We start from the raw sequence: 21,835 nt of genomic DNA on the forward strand, positions 1-21,835 counted from the left end.
TGAGTCTACTTCTAGTGGTGTGGCTCGCTTGCCAGCAATGAGTCATAGGGTGGTGTCTTGAAATTCATTACCTTATATGGTCATGCGTTGCGCTCTGCTTCGACATGTCCATATATGGTTTATGCGAGGATTAGATTCACTCGAATGAGTCATACAGGTGACTCGTCTGAATTCTATTTTTATTCTCTAGTCTAACAGCGATTTGTATTGAGAGCGATACCTTCTTTCATTATAAAATTTCAATATGACTTTTATCATAAAGGAAAATAAGAAATCCTTAATATTTTAATTTTTAAATGTGCAAATATATTGTTGAATATTATTTAAGTTTCTTTAGACATACTTTACATACAGTAGAATAATTCAATAGTACAATTAAAGTCATTATTAAGTATGTCTAAAGTATAAAAGATATTGCTCTCTTCGTCTAACAGTTACTATAGTATATCTGACTCTCTCTTTCTCTCTTTCAGATCGTACAATACTCGCATCTCACTCAGATTCGCGTTTCTTATGCTACGCATATACAATTCTATTTTTCTCAGGTTCGTGAGTGGCGTTTCAGCGTTTGACGCTCGCGATTTATATTAATTTTAGTAAGTATATATATGTATTTTGTTAATAATAATAATATTGATAAAAGTGATTTTAGCAGTAGTAGTGATGTTTCTAATATCTTGTTAATAATGTGTCATGCAGGTAGGAATGGTTAGCATTTTCATTAGTACAGCAAATCAATGAAATTAAATTGTTTATGTATAAGATTTTTATTATTTTTGTATCTCACGAATGGTTGGGAATTTGATTGGAGTGTATAGGAAACATATTGCAGGACTTTCACTAAAGTATAATATAGCATTGGAAAATTTTATTGTTAATATATGTATTTGTTAATAACAAATTATTTACCCGAACGAGTTTTCATCCACATAATTGTTTCATCCACATAATTGCCAATTATATGGACGAATGCAGACGGAGGTACGTATTTTGTTAATTAATTAGGTGTAGCGAGTTGTTAAAAATTATGTTTTTCATACGGGCTTGAAGAGGAAGGTTCAAACTTAATTTACATGCAAACGGGGTATTTTTAGCAGGCGTAGTTTAAGAGATATTAAGGATCGAAGTTCGATCCAGTCGAATTTTCGATATTTAGGGCGTATAATATCAATTATATGGCACAACTCCCACGCTAAACCGTTATACCGGGTGTCTTTCCCTTTGGAATTTTTTGTAGCCTCAACCAGAGGTGTGACGAGATTTTGACTTATACAAAAGTTGTTATGCATAACCTGGGGCACATGTTAACGGGTATTATTAATGTGGTTAATTATTTATTTATAATTGTTTATAAAAACAAGTTGCAAAATTGAACAATCTTGTAGTAAGTATTTTTTCATTAAGTTGATCGGTTTTGCGAGATAATTTTGATGACGTAGTTAGTAAAATGGTATTGATATAATTTTAATTGTTTATAACAATTGTTTTGAAAAATATTAATAAGATAATAGTTATTTTGATGTGGTGTTTTTCCATAAATATAAGAGAATGTATTTCTATAATTGTTTTATCTCCGTCTATTTGTTTTCATTTTTATTTTAATTTATTAAGAGTCTATATGGCTATCCTTGTCTTATTCTCTGTGAACTGGTATTAAATTATCCTCGTCTTTCATGGGGCGAATGTTCAATTTTCAATCTCGTTTATTAGTTTAATTAATTTAAATAGAAAATCGGCGTTAACGTTACTGGTGTTTAGGAGTATGAGGGATTCCATTTTTATCATAATAATTAAGTGTCAAAATTTTCGTTCAGAAATAAAATTTTTCGGTCTTAAAATGTATAAAAGACTAAAATATTAATGTAAAAGTGATTTGGTCTTTGTAAGTCTAAAGGGTAGGAAATTCAAAATGGCGGACGTGAGACTTTAATAATTTATAACTCGAGAACGGTAAGAGATAAAAAGATGGGGTTTCTTTTGTTGTGTTCGGACAATTAAGGGCATTATTTTAGGTTGTTTAAAATTTCTGTGTTTTATGGATTTCCGTAATTTTTAATTATATCTCGGAATTAAGAAGAGATATGATGTGGGGGTTTTTGTGAGGTTACTTGACATGCTCTGCTGAGTGTCTGCAGTGATTTTATTCATCATCTTTAATAATGTTTTTATGATAAATTGTATTGTTAATTAGTTTATTTTGATAGATACAATAATGGTTGGTAAATGTTTAGTATAACGCTCTCCCCTTCGATTTTCTTACAACTTTGTAAAATTGTTTATTTCTGTGTGTAAAAAACATTCTGAGAAGGAAAATCGTCACTCAGGTCTCGTTTTTTTTAAATTTAATTTCAAAATTTTGATGTCGGTAAGGTAGGAAAATGATAATTTACGTTTTTTAAATACTGCGCAACTTTATTTGTTACTATATTCACAAATTAAGTTGTCCGCATACTCATTAACGGTGCCATTTAGGTTAAAATTTTATGGTTGTGAAATACTATACGTGAATGATAAATGAAAACTGTACCAAAATTGATAAATTGATAAATTGATAAATTGTGATTTTTGTTAAAGCACTGCACACACACACACGTGTGTATGCCCTGCTTTATAGAAGTTGTGATTTTTGTTAAAGCAGGGCACACACACACGTGTGTATGTCCTGCTTTATAGAAGTTGTGATTTTCGTTAAAGCAAGGCACAAACACACGTGAGTATGCCCTGCTTTATAGAAGTTGTGATTTTCGTTAAAGCAGGGCACAAACACACGTGTGTATCCCCTGCTTTATAGAAGTTGTGATTTTCGTTAAAGCAGGGCACACACACACGTGTGTACGTTCTGCTTTATAGAAGTTGTGATTTTCGTTAAAGCAGGGCACAAACACACGTGTGTATGCCCTGTTTTATAGAAGTTGTGATTTTCGTTAAAGCAGGGCACGCACACACACGTGTGTATGCCCTATTTTATAGAAGTTGTAATTTTCGTTAAAGCAAGGCACACACACACACACACGTATGTATGCCTTGCTTTATAGAAGTTGTGATTTTCGTTAAAACAGGGCACACACGTGTGTATCCACTGCTTTATAAAAGTTATGATTTTCGCTCGGATTTTCGTTAAAGCAGGGCACACACATGTTTTAAGCAGATATTTTGTATTTAATTAGCAGACAGTTGTCACGTGACCTTCAAATGAAGTTGCGCAGTACTTTAAAAACGTAAATTATCATTTTCCTACCTTACCGACATCAAAACTTTGAAATTAAATTTTAAAAAAACGAGACCTGAGCGACGATTTTCCTTCTCAAAATGTTTTTTACACACAGAAATAAACAATTTTACAAAGTTTTAAGAAAATCGGAGAGGAGAGCATTTACCTAATGGTTTATAACCAAAAGTTGTTTGACCCTTTGTGATGGTTTCGGTAGTCACATTAGTTAGGTTTGTTAATAGTAAAATTTAATTGTTTATAACAATCATGTTTGAAAAAATGCTAATGAGATAATTATTATTTTAGTATAATAATGTTTTTTAGGCACAAAAGGTTATGTTCTTATGAATGATTTGCTTTTAATTTATTTATTTATATTTTATTTTAATTTCCTTAGTTTATTCTTATGGATCATGCATTTATTTTCGTTAGATCCGCGTGTCAAAGTGAATTTATATTGCATAAAAGATCTCATAAGGCCTGTAATATTCATTTACGATCAATTTTAGTGATGCTGGGGAATTTTAACAAGCGATTGTCCAAAAGTTTATAGTGTGATTCATGAAAATGGGGCTTAAGCTTGAAAGGGTGCCTTTAGGCAGCCATGTTCTCTAGGCTTGGGCCAGTTACTTTAAGAACGCGTGCTCGCATCAGCTGAGTGATTGTTGTGACAGTTAATTTAAAGAGTGATTGTTATATTACAATAATGTTTTCAGATGCTGGGGACTTCTAGCAATAAAGATAGAGAATCGAAAAATTTATGCGGCTGGAATATAGCGGTGATCATACCGTCAGACGTGACAATACCAATTCGTAAGCAACACAGTCCCCTCTCGAATCACTGTTGTGTCAAGAAAACTTAGAGAACTATTCTTTTCTATTTCAAATGTAAATTTTAATCTGGTGTGATAACTATTGAAAACTCTAAGTAACTCGTCAATACCAGATCTAGGAACAATCGCGAAAATGTCATCAACGTATCTTTTGAAAAAGGAAATATGAAAACTGAGCAATTGCAAACAATGCGTCTCAAGGTCCTCCATGACCATATCCGCCAAAATCGGAGAGAGAGGGGAACCCATCGGACTTCCGAAGATCTGCTCATATACAGGGTGTTCGATATAAAAGTAACCACCCGAATAGGGGAGGTAGATTGGGTCAAACTGAAAAGAAAAGTCTTGTACCATTTTGCAAAATTCGCAATAGTTAACGAGTTATTAGATAAAACGTCTGAGCGAATGAGCGCACAAGGAGCGATAGAGGCGGGCCTCGGCGGCTGGCTGGGCTGGCACGGTGCCCGGCGCGCGGCGAGCGGCGGGGGTCGAGAGACGAGCGGCGAGCGGAGCGCGGCGCGGCGCGGCGAACGTCGAGCGACAGATGTTATACACTGCGGCGAAAAAGTAATAGAGCCAGCCCATACTAAACTTACGATAATTCCTTCGCGTAAACGGGATTTTGTAGTAACTTACAATAATTTACTCCGCGTAAACGAGTGAATTATCGTAAGTTACTACAGAAGTAACGCGCTCGCGTAAACGTAGTAACAGGTAGCACACGTATTGCATAGACATTTGCCGTAGCGTCTTACGCCTTAGATAATATTAATTAGTTTAGCTTGAATTATGTGTAATAGAAACATTTAATTTTAGTAAATTTAATTATTTTGCATGTCAAAGTTTACGAGGTTTACCAAGCTTTACTTTAACTTTTGTTTATGTTAGAATAACTTTACTGGTGCGTGTCCACCTGCGAGTAAAACTCTCGAGATTAGCTCTCGAGATTGATTCTCGCAAATGGACATATCCCTGGAGAGTACCTAACGGAGAATAAATCGCAGCTCTCGGCGAGCAAACTTTTCAAGACCTACTCGCAAATCGACACGACGTTATTTTACTTTCGGAGATCAGCTCGCCAAGCTCGAACGCTGTTCGTATTTTGAGAGCTACATGTTGAGAGTAAAAACCGAGATGGCAAAAGTTTGTTTCTTTGATGACACAAAGGAATTTATTGAATAATGCGGAAATCATGAACTATTGTAGAATACTACTGTGACAAAAATTAAAAAATTTTTAAATTTTTATGTTCTGCGAATAAAGTGCGAAAAAAATTCATAATTTAAAGAATTAGATAAGAATATTTTTAATACATTTTCTAATTACTTGGTCAATAATTAGTTACACTTTAGTTTTACATACTTTGCACGTTTTAGTTACAGTGCTAAAATTAAATACATTTTTACATCGCGAATTAAGTACATTTAAAAAAAAGAAAATAAAATTATTAAATATTTACATGTAAAACTCTAACATCAAGGTATTTCGCAAACTGAAAATTAAATAATAATATCGCACTATGTATTCCACTTCACAATTTGTAAGTCTGTGGAAACTTTTAATTGTTGGGAGTCTTCAATCTTAAGCTCTCTAATTAGAGCAGATCCGGCACCTGCAATCAATCCATTGATCGACCCAGAAGGTCTTTTTGTTGTTATTTAACACCCTTTTCCTTTTTAAAATAATGCTAGCCACTATAGCAGCCGCAAGTTTTTTCGTTTACGCGACATTATGATGTCACCACTCTCAGACATCGACTAAAAAAATACGTAAGTGGACACGGTTTTGAGAGAACTCTCCGAAAGAATACTCTCTGGATTCTCACGAGATGCTCGCGAGAGTACAATGTCAGAAAAATTACTCTCAAATGGACAGTGTCAGAATCAATCTCGAGAGCTACTCTCGACAGTTTTACTCGCACGTGGACACGCACCTTAAAACTCTTGAGAATATCTTTCGAGATTGATTCTGACACTGTCCATTTGAGAGTAATTTTTCTGGCATTGTACTCTCGCGAGCATCTCGTGAGAATCCAGAGAGTATTCTTTCGGAGAGTTCTCTCAAAACCGTGTCCACTTACGTATTTTTTTAGTCGATGTCTGAGAGTGGTGACATCATAATGTCGCGTAAACGAAAAAACTTGCGGCTGCTATAGTGGCTAGCATTATTTTAAAAAGAAAAAGGGTGTTAAATAACAACAAAAAGACCTTCTGGGTCGATCAATGGATTGATTGCAGGTGCCGGATCTGCTCTAATTAGAGAGCTTAAGATTGAAGACTCCCAACAATTAAAAGTTTCCACAGACTTACAAATTGTGAAGTGGAATACATAGTGCGATATTATTATTTAATTTTCAGTTTGCGAAATACCTTGATGTTAGAGTTTTACATGTAAATATTTAATAATTTTATTTTCTTTTTTTTAAATGTACTTAATTCGCGATGTAAAAATGTATTTAATTTCAGCACTGTAACTAAAACGTGCAAAGTATGTAAAACTAAAGTGTAACTAATTATTGACCAAGTAATTAGAAAATGTATTAAAAATATTCTTATCTAATTCTTTAAATTATGAATTTTTTTCGCACTTTATTCGCAGAACATAAAAATTTAAAAATTTTTTAATTTTTGTCACAGTAGTATTCTACAATAGTTCATGATTTCCGCATTATTCAATAAGTTCCTTTGTGTCATCAAAGAAACAAACTTTTGCCATCTCGGTTTTTACTCTCAACATGTAGCTCTCAAAATACGAACAGCGTTCGAGCTTGGCGAGCTGATCTCCGAGAGTAAAATAACGTCGTGTCAATTTGCGAGTAGGTCTTGAAAAGTTTGCTCGCCGAGAGCTGCGATTTATTCTCCGTTAGGTACTCTCCAGGAATATGTCCATTTGCGAGAATCAATCTCGAGAGCTAATCTCGAGAGTTTTACTCGCAGGTGGACACGCACCAGTAAAGTTATTCTAACATAAACAAAAGTTAAAGTAAAGCTTGGTAAACCTCGTAAACTTTGACATGCAAAATAATTAAATTTACTAAAATTAAATGTTTCTATTACACATAATTCAAGCTAAACTAATTAATATTATCTAAGGCGTAAGACGCTACGGCAAATGTCTATGCAATACGTGTGCTACCTGTTACTACGTTTACGCGAGCGCGTTACTTCTGTAGTAACTTACGATAATTCACTCGTTTACGCGGAGTAAATTATTGTAAGTTACTACAAAATCCCGTTTACGCGAAGGAATTATCGTAAGTTTAGTATGGGCTGGCTCTAATACTTTTTCGCCGCAGTGTATAACATCTGTCGCTCGACGTTCGCCGCGCCGCGCCGCGCCCCGCTCGCCGCTCGTCTCTCGACCCCCGCCGCTCGCCGCGCGCCGGGCACCGTGCCAGCCCAGCCAGCCGCCGAGGCCCGCCTCTATCGCTCCTTGTGCGCTCATTCGCTCAGACGTTTTATTTAATAACTCGTTAACTATTGCGAATTTTGCAAAATGGTACAAGACTTTTCTTTTCAGTTTGACCCAATCTACCTCCCCTATTCGGGTGGTTACTTTTATATCGAACACCCTGTATTTGACCATCAAAAGAAAAACTAGTGGAACTAAGAATCAAGTCCACAGCTGACAAGAATTGAGGACGGCTGAGCTTCGTCTCTTTAGAGATGTGATTCCACCTCCGTTCAATCGCTCTCAAAACAAGGTCTTTAGGAATGTTAGTGAAAAGAGACGCGACATCCAAAGAGATCAAAACATCATCCTCCCCAATCCCTACGTCACTAATCAATTCAACAAAGGACCAACCGTCTTTAATATATGACTTCGGTTTAGGGACAGATTTTTCTAAGATGTTGTGTAAAAAATAAGCCATGTTATATAGTGGACTCCCTAAAGTAGAAACAATAATTCGTAATGGTGAGCTATCCTTGTAAATCTTCGGAAGTCCGTAACAACGTGGGAGGTTCCCATTGGTACAATTCAAATGCCTAAATAATTGTTCACTGATAATGCCTTTACTAAACCAAGACTTTGCCAAATTATTAATTTTAGATGTTATCCGTCTAGTGGGATCATTCTTAAGTTTTTTGTAAATCAAACTATCATTAAGCAAATCAATCATCTTATTAACATAAGTATTTCTCTCCAAAATTACTGTGACTTGGCCCTTATCTGCCCTAGTAACAAGAAGATCATCATTATCACGAAGAAATCTTTTGCAAAATTTAAATTCTTGTAATATAAACCTGTCAATGTAGTTAGTATGTTTATTTTTGCGCAAAAACTTAAACAGAGAGTTAGAAATACGGTCACGTGCCTCATTAACAATATCGTCGGGAATTTGATAAATATTAAATTCGAAGTTTTTGATTATGTCAACAACAGAATTTACACGATCTTTCTTGTCTTTTGTATTGATAGGGAGAGCAAACCTATCGCCGAGACTAAGGAACTTGAGAACTCTATCAGGGATTTGCTTGTTACTTATATTATAGTACAAGATCCCGAACTACATCGACCTTCACCCATCTGTTTTCCTAATAAAAGGTATTTTTTATAAAACCTAATGAATAAACAAACAAATCGCAGATCGGTTGCCTAATTAAATCAGCTCAAGGCTACCCTTAATTAAAAATAATTTAATTAATTTTTTTTTTATTTCTACACTCATTTGTATTCTCAAAACATTCAATATCAATCGTAAGTACAAAGAATAAGTAGAAAGGAAAAGTTAGGTTGCCTATCTTTTACTGCTCCCTATTACCGGGTTGCCAGGTATAAACAGGTGAGTTGGTATTACTAATTTACACTCATCTGTTTTCTTTAATTAAACTATACAAAAAATAAAGATAATTTTATTGCGAACACAGTGGTATTAGGTTGCCTAAGCAAAATCGATCAAGACTTGCGGTTGCCGCGCTTTAAAATAGTACAGGAAAATTAGGATTTTTCTGCGGAATAATTCGCATGTAGCTAAATTTTTGCATGGACCTTTATTTCGTCGTTAAAAACAATATGTGAAAAGTCCCCATTGACGTGACCCTTGCTAAAAATTTTACAGGGTCAAAGGTAAAGAAAAACAGTTTTTCGCGAATATTTCTTTATTCATTAGTCCTACGGCAAAAATAGTTATTACAAAATTTGTAGCTTATAAAATTCTCTACAAAAAATGTTGTATAAGTTTTTTTGTACAAACAATACTTTTCACGTAATAAATTTTGCAAGATATGCACTGGGCGGTAAATTTACGGAGCGCGCTGACAGACGTCAAATAAATTAAAGCGTCGCACGCGCGCACTAAAAATCATATCTTTTGAACGAATCATCGTACAGAAATGATCAAAGAATCGTTGAAAAGCAGAAACTTTCAGCTTTTTAATGCAATTTGGTTCGTTATTCTCTGATAATTTTTGCAAATTTTACAATGGTTTAAACAAATTGTTACATGCATTTTTTGCCTTTTTTCATAAAATCAGCCACAAGTAGGTTCCAAATTGTAAAAAAAAACGCCAGCAGGATATTACAGTATATACTTCATACTTTGACCCTACCAGAGGAAAAAAATTACAAAAATTTTTTGCTTTAAAATCAAGCAATTGACATTTTCAGTAATTTTTAAAATTTTTGATGAAACGTTAAAATTAAAATCGTCATAACTTTGCGAAAAATTGCGCTAGAAATAACAATAATATACAAGTAATGCATGTAACAATTTGTTTAAACCATTGTAAAATTTTCAAAAATTATCATAGAATAATGAACCAAATTGCATTAAAAAGCTGAAAGTTTCTGCTTTTCAACGATTCTTTGATCATTTCTGTACGATGATTTGTTCAAAAGATATGATTTTTAGTGCGCGGGTGCGACGCTTCAATTTATTTGACGTCTGTCAGCGCGCTCCGTAAATTTACCGCGCAGCGTATATCTTGCAAAATTTATTACGTGAAAAGTATTGCTTGTACAAAAAAACTTATAGAACATTTTTTGTAGAGAATTTTATAAGCTACAAATTTTGTAATAACTATTTTTGCCGTAGGACTAATGAATAAAGAAATATTCGCGAAAAACTGTTTTTCTTTACCTTTGACTCTCTGTAAAATTTTTAGCAGAGGTCACGTCAATGCGAACTTTTCACATATTGTTTTTAACGACGAAATAAAGGTCCATGCAAAAATTTAGCTACATGCGAATTATTCCGCAGAAAAATCCTAATTTTCCTGTACTATTTTAAAGCGCGGCAACCGCAAGTCTTGATCGATTTTGCTTAGGCAACCTAATACCATTGTGTTCGCAATAAAATTATCTTTATTTTTTGTATAGTTCAATTAAAGAAAACAGATGAGTGTAAATTAGTAATACCAACTCACCTGTTTATACCTGGCAACCCGGTAATAGGGAGCAGTAAAAGAAAGGCAACCTAACTTTTCCTTTCTACTTATTCTTTGTACTTTCGATTGGTATTGAATGTTTTGAGAATACAAATGAGTGTAGAAATAAAAAAAAATTAATTAAATTATTTTTAATTAAGGGTAGCCTTGAGCTGATTTAATTAGGCAACCCATCTGCGATTTGTTTGTTTATTCATTAGGTTTTATAAAAAATACCTTTTATTAGGAAAACAGATGGGTGAAGGTCGATGTAGGTCGGGATCTTAGACTATTAATGATCCATTCAAATAGCATTCAAATTCAGATCCTATAACACATTAAAAATACATTAATGAATTTTATTTACATGTGTAGCCTTAATATATGTATAACAGATAACATGCACATTATCAACTACTTGCATACTAACCTCCTTCATAATTTTTGAACCTTGCCTTTGCCAATCTGTTTGGGGGGTCATTTTTATTACTTCCTTCATAATTTGTAATCTTTGCCCTTGGCAATCTGTTTGGACATTTTCATTATCCTGCCAATCCTGCCATTCATCAGCATTTGCAGTAGTGCACTGTGGTGCGTTTGTAGTGCGTGGTAAATCTAAAACACAAGTGTAACATACGTTATTATTATAATATTTCAAAATAATGTTAACACATTTCTGAACATATAATATTTATGAATTTGTGAAATACAAAATTTTTAAAAATAAATACAATAAAGGGCAATAATAATTATAATTTTTTTAATATCTATTTATACACAAATATATAAACACGTACACATATAGTTATTATCTCCAGTTATATAGGATGAAATACATATCATAAAAAACCATGCAAAATTGATATAAAAACATAGTCCGCTATACTTAATTAGTAAAAAAATAACATTAAAGTATAGATGAAGTAATCAATAAAACAGTAAAAAGACATTTTAATACGTAGGTACTTTATTATATTATTTTAATATTTAATGAGGTAAAAATTATACAAAAGTTTTACTTACAAAAAGTGGCAAAATAAAAATAATGGCAAAATAATGGCAAAATATACGGTACAACAAGTATTTGTCAATAAGTGCCTGATGTCTCGGGAAACTCCGGATCCCAAAAACCTTTAAAAAGATGTATTATACATGAAACATAAAACATAAAAAAGTGATAATCAAATAAAATACTATACCTTCTGGTGTATTTAGTCGCTCATATTTGTGTCGATGTCGCGAGCATTGATTCTTCCGTTTTTGTAGTTCTTCTTTCGACAATGACAAACTCTTGTAATACTAAAAATCAAATATCATGAATTACTTTATGAGAAAAATACTTATATTAATATTAATATTAATATTTCTTTTTTTTAATTTATATTTATATTAATTTATTTATATATTTTTTTTTATTTAATTAATATATATCTTATATAACTATACTGTTAATATTGCATTACTTCTCTGCATTCCCAGCAATCCTGGCCGTTTAGCTTTGCTCTGTCAGCTTTACATCGCATGTTAATTTGCTTTGAAATGTCCTTTCTTTTTTACCATCTGTAAATAATGTTTTTATTAGATATATAAAAGCAACTTACACACATTACCACGATTGTTAAGTAATATTTACACATTAAACTTATCCAGTAACATCTTTTTTTTAGGAGGCTTGTTTTCTGTGTCATCCAAATTGAAATTATTTATGTAATTTATATTTGCAGCTTGCTCTGCAGGCAGATAAAAAGTTTCGTCTTCGATATCGGTCTTGTTATGCACTTTTATTGATGAAAGATAACTTGTGTTAACTGTTGGGATATTAATGATAACGCAAGAACGAAAGTAACGCAGGAACTTAACACAAGAACGAACGAAACGAGAGTGCTCTTCGTGACGACGACCGCAGGACACGCGAAACGCGAACGCGCGCTTCTTCTGTTCACGTGATTGCTTGCTCGTCGTACATGAGCACTGAACGCTATATATATGATGATGTGAACGCTATTGGTCTAGGGATATACGCAATGCCCGTTAGACCCGCTAAGTTTAAGTGTAGGAACTATTTTCCAACATTAACTTTATCTTTCAATATATTAATAACTGCAGTATTCATGAAGGATTTATCATCTTCTATTTGTGTTGAAGTATGAGTAGGTGAAGGACATAATCCAAAATCTATACGTTTTACAGGAATTTTCCTCTTCAGTTTTAAACACTGTTTGATTTTAGACGCAACACTTCTTTGCGTAAGACTAGGATAGATCACATCTTCGGTAATTTTACTATTAAAGTGTGCAAGAGCTGTTTTGTTCACTACTGTTGTAGCACTATTATCAGTAACAGTTGCATTTTCAGTAGCATTTGGAGATTGTTTCGGTCTTTTTCTTAGAGATTGATGGACTTTCTGGCTGATTGTTTTCGTCGGATTTGGGCAAAGATTTATATGCATTCAATGAACTAACTTCCGTGTCGGAATCTAATTCCAATAATGAAATACTATTACTTTCTTTCACTATAGCGTTATTCATCGCTTCATGCTTTGTTTTCCTTTTCGTACAAGGTGTATTTAACTGCCATTTAAGATAAAAACTGGCTACAAAATTACATATAAATATTAATAATTGATCGATAAATTAAAAAAAGGAGAAGAAAAATGCTTCGAAACATTTGTAGAGTTAAGCGGATCGCAATCATAAAGATATAGACAGATATATACAGATACCATTATTCCTTTTAATGGCAGATTTTTTAGAACATTTCAAGATGAAAATCCTAATATAAAAATGTCGAGGCGACAATAGTTTTTCCATATATACATATACAGGGTGGACCATTTTAATCCATCCAGTCGAATATCTCGAAAACCAAGCCCGGGAGAGAAAAATGTTTCAGACAAAAGTTGTTTGGTTTCGAGGGGGCCATAAAGTGGTGTCATTGGTTTAACCACCTTGTGAGTGTGAGTGAGACGAATCAATTGGTATAAAAAAAGGCATACCCGATAAAAACAGTCACGTCACATCCACGTCGAATCCACGTAATTTCGTCGAATCCACGTCAAATCCACGTAGCAATAACGTGGATCCACGTACTGTTTTTATCGGGTAGTTCCTTTAAGAAAAAATATGTAATTTGCAACACGCATCTGTACACTTTTTCTTAAAAGCACCTATGTCTTTTTTTCATGCTAATTGATTTGTCTTATTATTCTGTGCATAAAAGTATTAAGGTAACATTACCGAAAACTTAATGTTTCACAAGATATTTTGTATTTTATGTCAAAATACTAGAAATTTCAAGCCTTATAATTCCAAAAGTTCTTAATGAAAAAATACTTCATTATAGTGTTTTGAAAAGCTCTCGAGATTAGCTATATACAAGAATATGCATTGAAAAATAGGGGGTTTCCATTTAAGAAATTAAATGGTGTCGTTCACGTGAGCTTTAAACGACCATCCATGGTTAAACCAATGACACCATCTTATGGCCCCCTCGAAACCGAACAACTTTTGTCTGAAACATTTTTCTCTCCCGGGCTTGGTTTTCGAGATATTCGACTGGATGGATTAAAATGGTCCACCCTTATACAAGTATATATGTATACAGGGTGCTTCAGAAATAGGTGACCAAACTTTAAGAGTATATTCTATACACTAAAAGGATGAAAAAAAGTCATATAAACATGGGTCCGAAAACGCTTCCTTTTCAAGTTATAATATTCACTACATATGTATGTTCGAGTTAATGAAAACTGTATAATAGGGAAGCTCAACGTCTCTATCGACAAATCTTTTCTCAAAAATGATCTCAAAAAACGATGTCCTGCTAAAATAACTTCATTTTGGTCTACTTACTTACCAAAGTTTGTTATAAATAGTGTTTATAACTTGGAAAGGAAGCGTTTCCGAACCCATGTTTATATGGCTTTTTTTTGTTCTTACAGTGAATGTAATATACTTTTAAAGTTTGGCCACCGATTTCTGAAGCACACTGTATATTACACATACAGTAGCGCTCAAAAGTATTTTGTAGATAATGTTTTAGTTCGTAACATTGGCAGACGGTAAGCAACTTTAGATCAAAGTTGGGCGCCATTATTGTATATGAGTGGTCTTTCTAATGTTACACATTAATCGCTATATACCGGTGAGTTATCTGTTTTACGATTAAATATTGTTTATATGATAGTCCGTAAGTATTTTGTAACTTTGTTTCAACCTATTAACGATATGCTAAACGTATTTACATTTGTGTTTGTGTTTCTATAGCCGTATTACAATGTCAAAATGTAAAGAATACTCCGTCGATCTGAGAGAAGACGTGTTAAAAGCTCTGAAACAAGGCAAGTCACAAAAAAGCGTTGCTAAAGATTTTGGCTTGTCCCAGCAATTAGTAAGTGTTTGGTACTGGAAGGAGAGATCAAGCGCAAGTACCCTAAGAGCACAGTTGACGGAAAGTCGACGGTAAGTCGACTTTTTATAAGTCGACTTCTAGTCGGCTTCTAAAAATGGCGAAAAGTCGACTAAAAGTCGACTTCTAAATAGGCGACTTCTAAAAATGGCGGAAAGTCGACTAAAAGTCGACTTCTAAATAGTCGACTATAAAAAGACGGAAAATTTCTATAAAACTATAAAATGGCGGCGAATTTCGAGGAGGCTGAAAGAGCAAATTAAAGTTTACGCGAGTGCAAGGAATACATGCCGCGAGACAGGACACGATAAGACGTCAAAAAGCGCCGCGCTATCAACCACCGCCACGAAACGTCGTCGTCGTCGTCATCATTGTCTTCCCGTTGACTTCCTCGATTAGATCAGAATACTGGAATTTGACTGTATGTATGTTGCAATATGTTTGAGATGGTTGTCTACAACAAGAATTGTTACAGAATGCCGTTACCAACCGACATGGAAACGAAATTGCTGCGCCAGATAGTTCTTGCAGGTATGGCGGATCTAAAAGAGGATCAGGATAAGGCCAAGTGGAAACATGCTTACAGGTTAGGTATGGTGTGTTATTAATTATCATCGATAATTAAGACCTATTGAATGCGACCTCTCCATTCTGAACCATCTTTCAAAACACCATCAGAAATGGAGGAACCTGTGTTCATGCATTCTTCGTGCGTTCTACGGAAAATCAGTCCGGAATAGGTGGTTTATAAAGAGGTGTACGAAACGAATAAAATGTATATGCGAGGTGTCACGGCGATAGAACCCGAATGATTGCCGAAATTCGCTTCCATGCTATGCCATCTTAGTGAACCATTGGTTGATCCACCGCCAAGGTACTTTTATCACAATTGTTGCTTTATAATGTTTTTCCTATTTATTTATAAAGATATTAATCTTCATTATGATCGAATATTATTCTCATTTATAGATATAATCAAGGAACCGGGAAGATCATTTGCCGCGTGTCGTACATTTGGAAAGGATGGGCATCAATGGATATAGAGCATCTGTGGACGGTGTGAAGTGGTTCGCGTATTTCTTCTTGGAGGGTCAAGTGTACCCTAAGCTGAAACGATTTGTTCCGTCGCTGCTGACGACACCTGGGAGCATCACCAAGTCATAGGCCAGGTAAATCGTTATTCTATCTCCTTTCGATTTCACGTTGATTCATCGAATAGATTACATCAATTCAATACGATTTTTTCAGGTTGATACCACGCACTCAAGCAATAGTACAAACGCTGCAGTCGCAGGGAGTCGTGTCCAAATACAAACTGCTAGAAATCTGGGGTTTGGATGAAAAATGTGAGATTTTAATTTATAAAATAATATTTAGATATTATCATAGAGTAGACTTCTATACAATACTAGACCGCTGACAGGCATCTCGGCCGTGATGCTTGCCGCCATGTTGATTTTAGTCAAGATATGCTATACTACAAATTCTATACAAGTGGTTTTATACAAGATTTCTATACAATAGTCTGGCATATACAGAATGTCCAAAAGAAAGGGTTTAATACTACAGGAGTAGTGGTTCGATTTCGGCATTCAAGTACGCTACATGTTGAAGGCATGACTTACAAACTTATTGATAACATGTACCAATATTTAACACAAAAACATTCGCCTGCTTCGTTATGTACTGTAATAACGAATGCAGATAAACGCACATCATGAGCAACTAAACACCCGATAGTGACTTATTGTTAATTCAATATGGCCGCACCCTTCACTAACATTTGCACCTCGCACTCGCATCAGCTTTTCGGCAGTGCGTCCATAGATGTTAATGGTCTAGTATAAAAGTCTGTGGATATTATATATTTATAATTTTAGTTCTGTTGTCAGCTTACAAAAAGTGGCTGCCGGAATCCGCGCACGCAGAAGTGGCACAGATATGATGGCACACAGTGGCCGCTTTTGTAATTAAGAATAAAACATTAGGATTGTAATTATACAGTTTTTTAGATAATTAAATTATTTTATATATGAAAAAAAAATCGAAATGCATCAGTTTTAGCCCTCCAGCAAAGGGTCGATTGTGTATCTTGAAATAATGAGGTAAAAATTACAAAAGTGAGAAAATTCATTAGCGTATCTACGATTTTATTTATCAAAATCTAATAAAATCTGTTAACTTTTGTCATTTTCACCTCGTTTCAAGATACACAACCGACCTCCAGACGTACGCGGCGGTTTATTTTATCGACTTTAAAAGTTGGCGGGAAAGTCATGACGGAAAGTCGACTTTTAGTCGGCGTTTTTTGAGACATTCGCCGACTTCAAGTCGACTTCAAGTCGACTTTCGTCCTTAAAAAAGTCGACTTTCTGCCAAGTCAGTTTCGGTAGAAGTCGACTTCAAGGCGACTTAAAGTCGACTTTTTGCTCTTAGGGTATTTGCACTCACAGATGTTTCGCGGGGTCAACCACTTGAGGGAAGATTGTTCATACTTCCGCTTGACGTTTTCTTTCGGTACCAAACACTTATTAACTGCTGGAACCAGCCAAAATCTTTAGCAACGCTCGTTTGTGACTTGTCTTGTTTCAGAGCTTAAAAGGAGCTTCTCTCAGATTGACGGAGTATTCTTTGCATTTTGACATTGTAATACGGCTATAGAAATACAAACACATATATGTAAATACGCGATTTAACATACCGTTAATAGATTGAAAGTTACAAGATACTTATGGTATCATATGAACAATATTTAATCGTAAAATAGATAACTCACCGGTATATAGCAATTAATGTGTAACATTAGAAAGGCTACTCATATACAATAATGGCGCGCAACTTTGATTTAAAGTTGCTTAGCGCTTGTCCATGTTACGAACTAAAATATTATCTACAAAATACTCTCGAGCGCTACTGTACATATGTATACAAATATGCATAATAAATACTCGTGTAAAGAAAGTGGACATTACTTGCATAGATAAAATAAAATTTATATAGAATTTATTTATATACTAACCTCGTTTATAATTTGAACCCGAACTTGTATGTGAGACTATTATCATTATCCTGCCATTCAGCATTGTCAGTAGTGCCTTGTAGTGCCTTTCTATTAGGTTGATGTGAATCTGGAACAAGTAAAACATGTTTTCATTAATATTTCAAAATAATTTCAACACCAACGTGAACATGCAATATTTATGTAATTTGTGAAACAAGAAATAAAAAAATAAATGAAAGAAAAAGCATTTGTAATTATAATTTTTTATATATTTACATAGATACTCGCAAAGAAAGTAGAAATTATTTGCATAGAAAAAATAGAATTTATATAGATTTGTATACTAACCTCGTTTATAATTTGAACCCGAACTTGTAGGTGAGACTGTACTATCATTATCCTGCCATTCAGCATTGTCAGTAGTGCCTTGTAGTGCCTTTCTATTAGGTTGATGTGAATCTGGAACAAGTAAAACATATGTTATTATTAATATTTCAAAATAATTTCAACACCAACGTGAACATGCAGTATTTATCAAATTTGTGAAATAAGAAATAAAAAAATAAATAAAATAAAAAGCATTTGTTATTATATTTTTTATATATTTATACACAAATGTATAAACACGTACAACTTTTATTTGAATTCTTGTTCAAGGTAGACGAAACAATTTTCATTAAAATAAAAAGTTATTTTGCATTAAAAAATAAATGATTCCTTATTCGTAAAACTGTCCAACTCTGCTGTTAATGCTTTATTGTATTCTTACCTTTATGTGCCTGAGTTCTTTTTTTGGTCGATGTCTCTTTATTGATGTCAGTTTGCTTGGATGAAGGTTTTGGAAGGGATACAGTTTCTAATTCGTCACTAGAGGTTGACTCTTTATTGTCGTCATTAGAGCTTGAATTATTTGTTTTAGCAGCTCTTATTTTTCGTGTTTTTTTTTAATATTCTCCTCGGTCAGAGCCTGTATTTACATCTGATAACTTCTCGGCTAGCTTTAATGTTGTTCGTGCCATTGCATAGTCGGCTAAAAAATATATCGTAATAAGCATCACCATTTTACGTAACAATGAACAAAATAAAAAAACATGCTACATATAGAAAATGTCACAAAAAAAGTAAAATATATAACATTTATACTCACGACATGCCATAAATACTTTCACAATAGGATGCTCCTCCCAAGTAGAATCAGGTTGTTCCATATCTTTTACTGCTTTGTCATATCTTTTATTAGTTACGTAACAATTGGGCCATTTGGCTCTTTTTAAATCGCTGGTCAACCAAGTCTTGGGTATAATTTGAAGTCCATCCTCGAATTCAACAACATAAAAGTTTTTTTTTTCTTCTCGGTCATTCTGTGTGGAAAGAGGATGGAAAGATAGCTGTCAGATTTAACCGTAGGAATGCATCAACCGAGGGAAAACGGCAAACTTCTCATTTGCGTCTGACAATTTAACATATTTTTTTACAATGTTTTTAAGTGGCCATAATTTCAAATCAGATAAGGAATGAACTGAATAAACATCAAGTAAGGAAGATGAGCAGGGAACATTATACAGATCTTCCTTTTACAAGAATTCACGACCAATAATGACAGGAACATTCTGTTTTGCGCAGTAAGCCACATTTTCTATACAGACAATTGCGCCACAACTTAAGCCACAACAGCTATCAGCGAGTGTCCCAGCTTTAAATGTCATTTCGTTGAACTTGATAACTTTATATTGTGGATTGTGACAATTTGGTATAAGCGGACCATCGTAATGTAACAACAATAAATACAATGTTTTGAAGCAGAATGTGACAAAGCAGTTGATGTGTGTAAGTTGTTTTCTTTTTCAATGCATCTCCGCACAATTTGTTCCAAAGGTTTTTCCGCTTTTCGTAGGTATTTTTTAAGTATCTGCAGATAGTTTTCAAATTTAAACGCACTGAAGTTCTCGAGAGGTCCAAATCTTTTCACATCATCCACAAGATGACTTAAATTGTGAACATTATGTGAGGCGTTTTTAACTCCGTACAGTTTTATAAATGTTTCAATAAAGAAACAAATGAGATGTTGCGCATAGCTTAAGTGTTCATGTAAATCCTCTGAAGACAAGATCCTTATAATGACGTGTGATGTCATAAAATGTATATATGCATTTTTCATTAATATAGATTTAAATGCTAACGGACCCGTGTACAATAATATTTGTCTGTATTCTGTGGCTTTCCATAATTTTATACAATCCAATCTTCGTGGTTTTCTTGCAAACTCTACAGGTATTGATGGCTTTAAATGAGTAATTAAACGTGTGGAAATTTCGTCCGCGGCTCTCTGTGGTAGTCGATATTGTAGTTCTCCATAAAGCCATAAGTTCAATAATTTGCGCATCAATCCCAAAAAAATCAAGTGCATGGGATCCAACGGAACATTTTTTACAGGTTTGAAATGAGGAATATTTAACAGACTACACGTTGTATTTGGTTTGTGATAACTATCGTCTACCTTTTGTATAAAGTCATCATCTGATCTAAGTAGTGCGTCAATTCGTGGGAAACATATCCGATTTCCTACATATTGTCCTTGCGTAGTACACTTTGTACAACTAGAATATCCACAATGTCCTTTGACACATAAAACGAATGATTTAGCTGGCGCATCACAAATTAAAGCTTCAATGCTATCTGTCGACCATTGATGTTAATTCCATTGTTGCATATTTCTGTAGCCTCATTGACAAAATCTTTTAAGAAATCATTGATATCCTCCGGTTTTTCATAGCCATGATACAGCCCAATCATAAAAACGTTGTTATAAGGAATAACTGATCCAAGTATAGGCCAAAACTGTTGGTACGGTGATTTTGTTAAAGGCAATCCATCAATGTTTATAGCTATTTTTAAGCAATCAATATTCTCTTTTACAGAAGATAATATTTATTTTATTGGTTGCACTAAACCAAAATGATAATATGATCCTGGTACAACTGTACGGGTGTGTTGTTGTCTTGGCGTTTTTAAAAGTGTTCGTGCATCGGAAGAGAGTGTGGAAAAACAAGGATGTTTCTTCAACGTTAGTAGCAATGCATTGAGAGCGGTATGTTTATATAATGTTACTAGCTGCCCCGGCGAACTTCGTACCGCCTAACAGTAATGAATGTAGTGATAAGACACGCAAATAGTCCCCCCTCTCCCCCTCTCCCCACTCCCCCCTTCTCTCTTCCCCCTCTCTCCCTCTCTCCATCTCTCTCCCCCTCTCTTTCTCTTTCTCTCCCCCTCCCTCTCTCTCTCTCTCCCTTCTCTCCCTCTCTCTCTCTTCCCCTCTCTTTCTCTCTTTCTCTCTCTCTCTCTCTCTCTCCCTCTCTTTCTCTCTCTCTCCCCCCTCCCTCTCTCCCTCTCTTCCTCCCTCTATGTATTTGGATATTTTTCTAGATTAATTTTTTTTTTTCACATGAATTTTTCCGATATTTTATTAGTTATTCTGCTATTCCAGAAAATTCTACCCCTATTTCATATACTTGTGGTAAAAATTCGGCCCAGCCGTTCTTGAGTTATAAGTGTTCTAACTAACCCGACTTTGTTTTATATATTAAGATGTTCTATAGCCCAGACTGCAAGATCGTCTTGAATATCGCTATCACTTTCATTTTCAAATGACAGATCGCTTAATTCATCGCAAGAAACGTTTAAAGATGATTGTTGTGAATCCGACTCTGATTGTCTGTTTGCATTTTCATATTGTACAAATATGTTTGCATTTTCTTGTTGTACAAAACTGACATTATTTTCACATTCTAGATCATTGTCAGTATCTATTATTGTAGAATTAATTCTATCATTGTTCAAATCTGTTGTGAATTTACTATTATCACACGATAATGAAGTTCTATCAAACAAATTGTGACAAATAATATCTGCCTCCTGTGCAACTATTCTTCTAAGGTGTCGCTTTGATACATACAAGAGATCTTTTCTTTGACGTTTTTTATTCATTTTCATGTCAAGTGTTCCATCTGTACAATATGAA

The 21,835-nt window shown here is 34.3% G+C and overlaps 1 long non-coding RNA gene and 2 pseudogenes across 1 annotated transcript; 1 reads left to right on the top strand and 2 right to left on the bottom strand.

Annotated features, from left to right (window-relative positions):
• Positions 1 to 11,496: 11,496 nt before the first annotated feature.
• Positions 11,497 to 12,858, bottom strand: LOC139814916 (uncharacterized; annotated as a pseudogene).
• A 2,202-nt stretch (positions 12,859 to 15,060) lies between these two features.
• Positions 15,061 to 15,824, top strand: LOC139814522 (uncharacterized). Its single transcript, XR_011732478.1, has 3 exons — positions 15,061 to 15,237; positions 15,292 to 15,690; positions 15,786 to 15,824. It is a non-coding gene; the product is annotated as an uncharacterized lncRNA (long non-coding RNA).
• A 2,016-nt stretch (positions 15,825 to 17,840) lies between these two features.
• Positions 17,841 to 19,450, bottom strand: LOC139814917 (uncharacterized; annotated as a pseudogene).
• Positions 19,451 to 21,835: the final 2,385 nt, after the last annotated feature.

The sequence above is a fragment of the Temnothorax longispinosus genome, chromosome 6, assembly GCF_030848805.1.
Source record: "Temnothorax longispinosus isolate EJ_2023e chromosome 6, Tlon_JGU_v1, whole genome shotgun sequence".
NCBI classification, from domain to species: domain Eukaryota; kingdom Metazoa; phylum Arthropoda; class Insecta; order Hymenoptera; family Formicidae; genus Temnothorax; species Temnothorax longispinosus.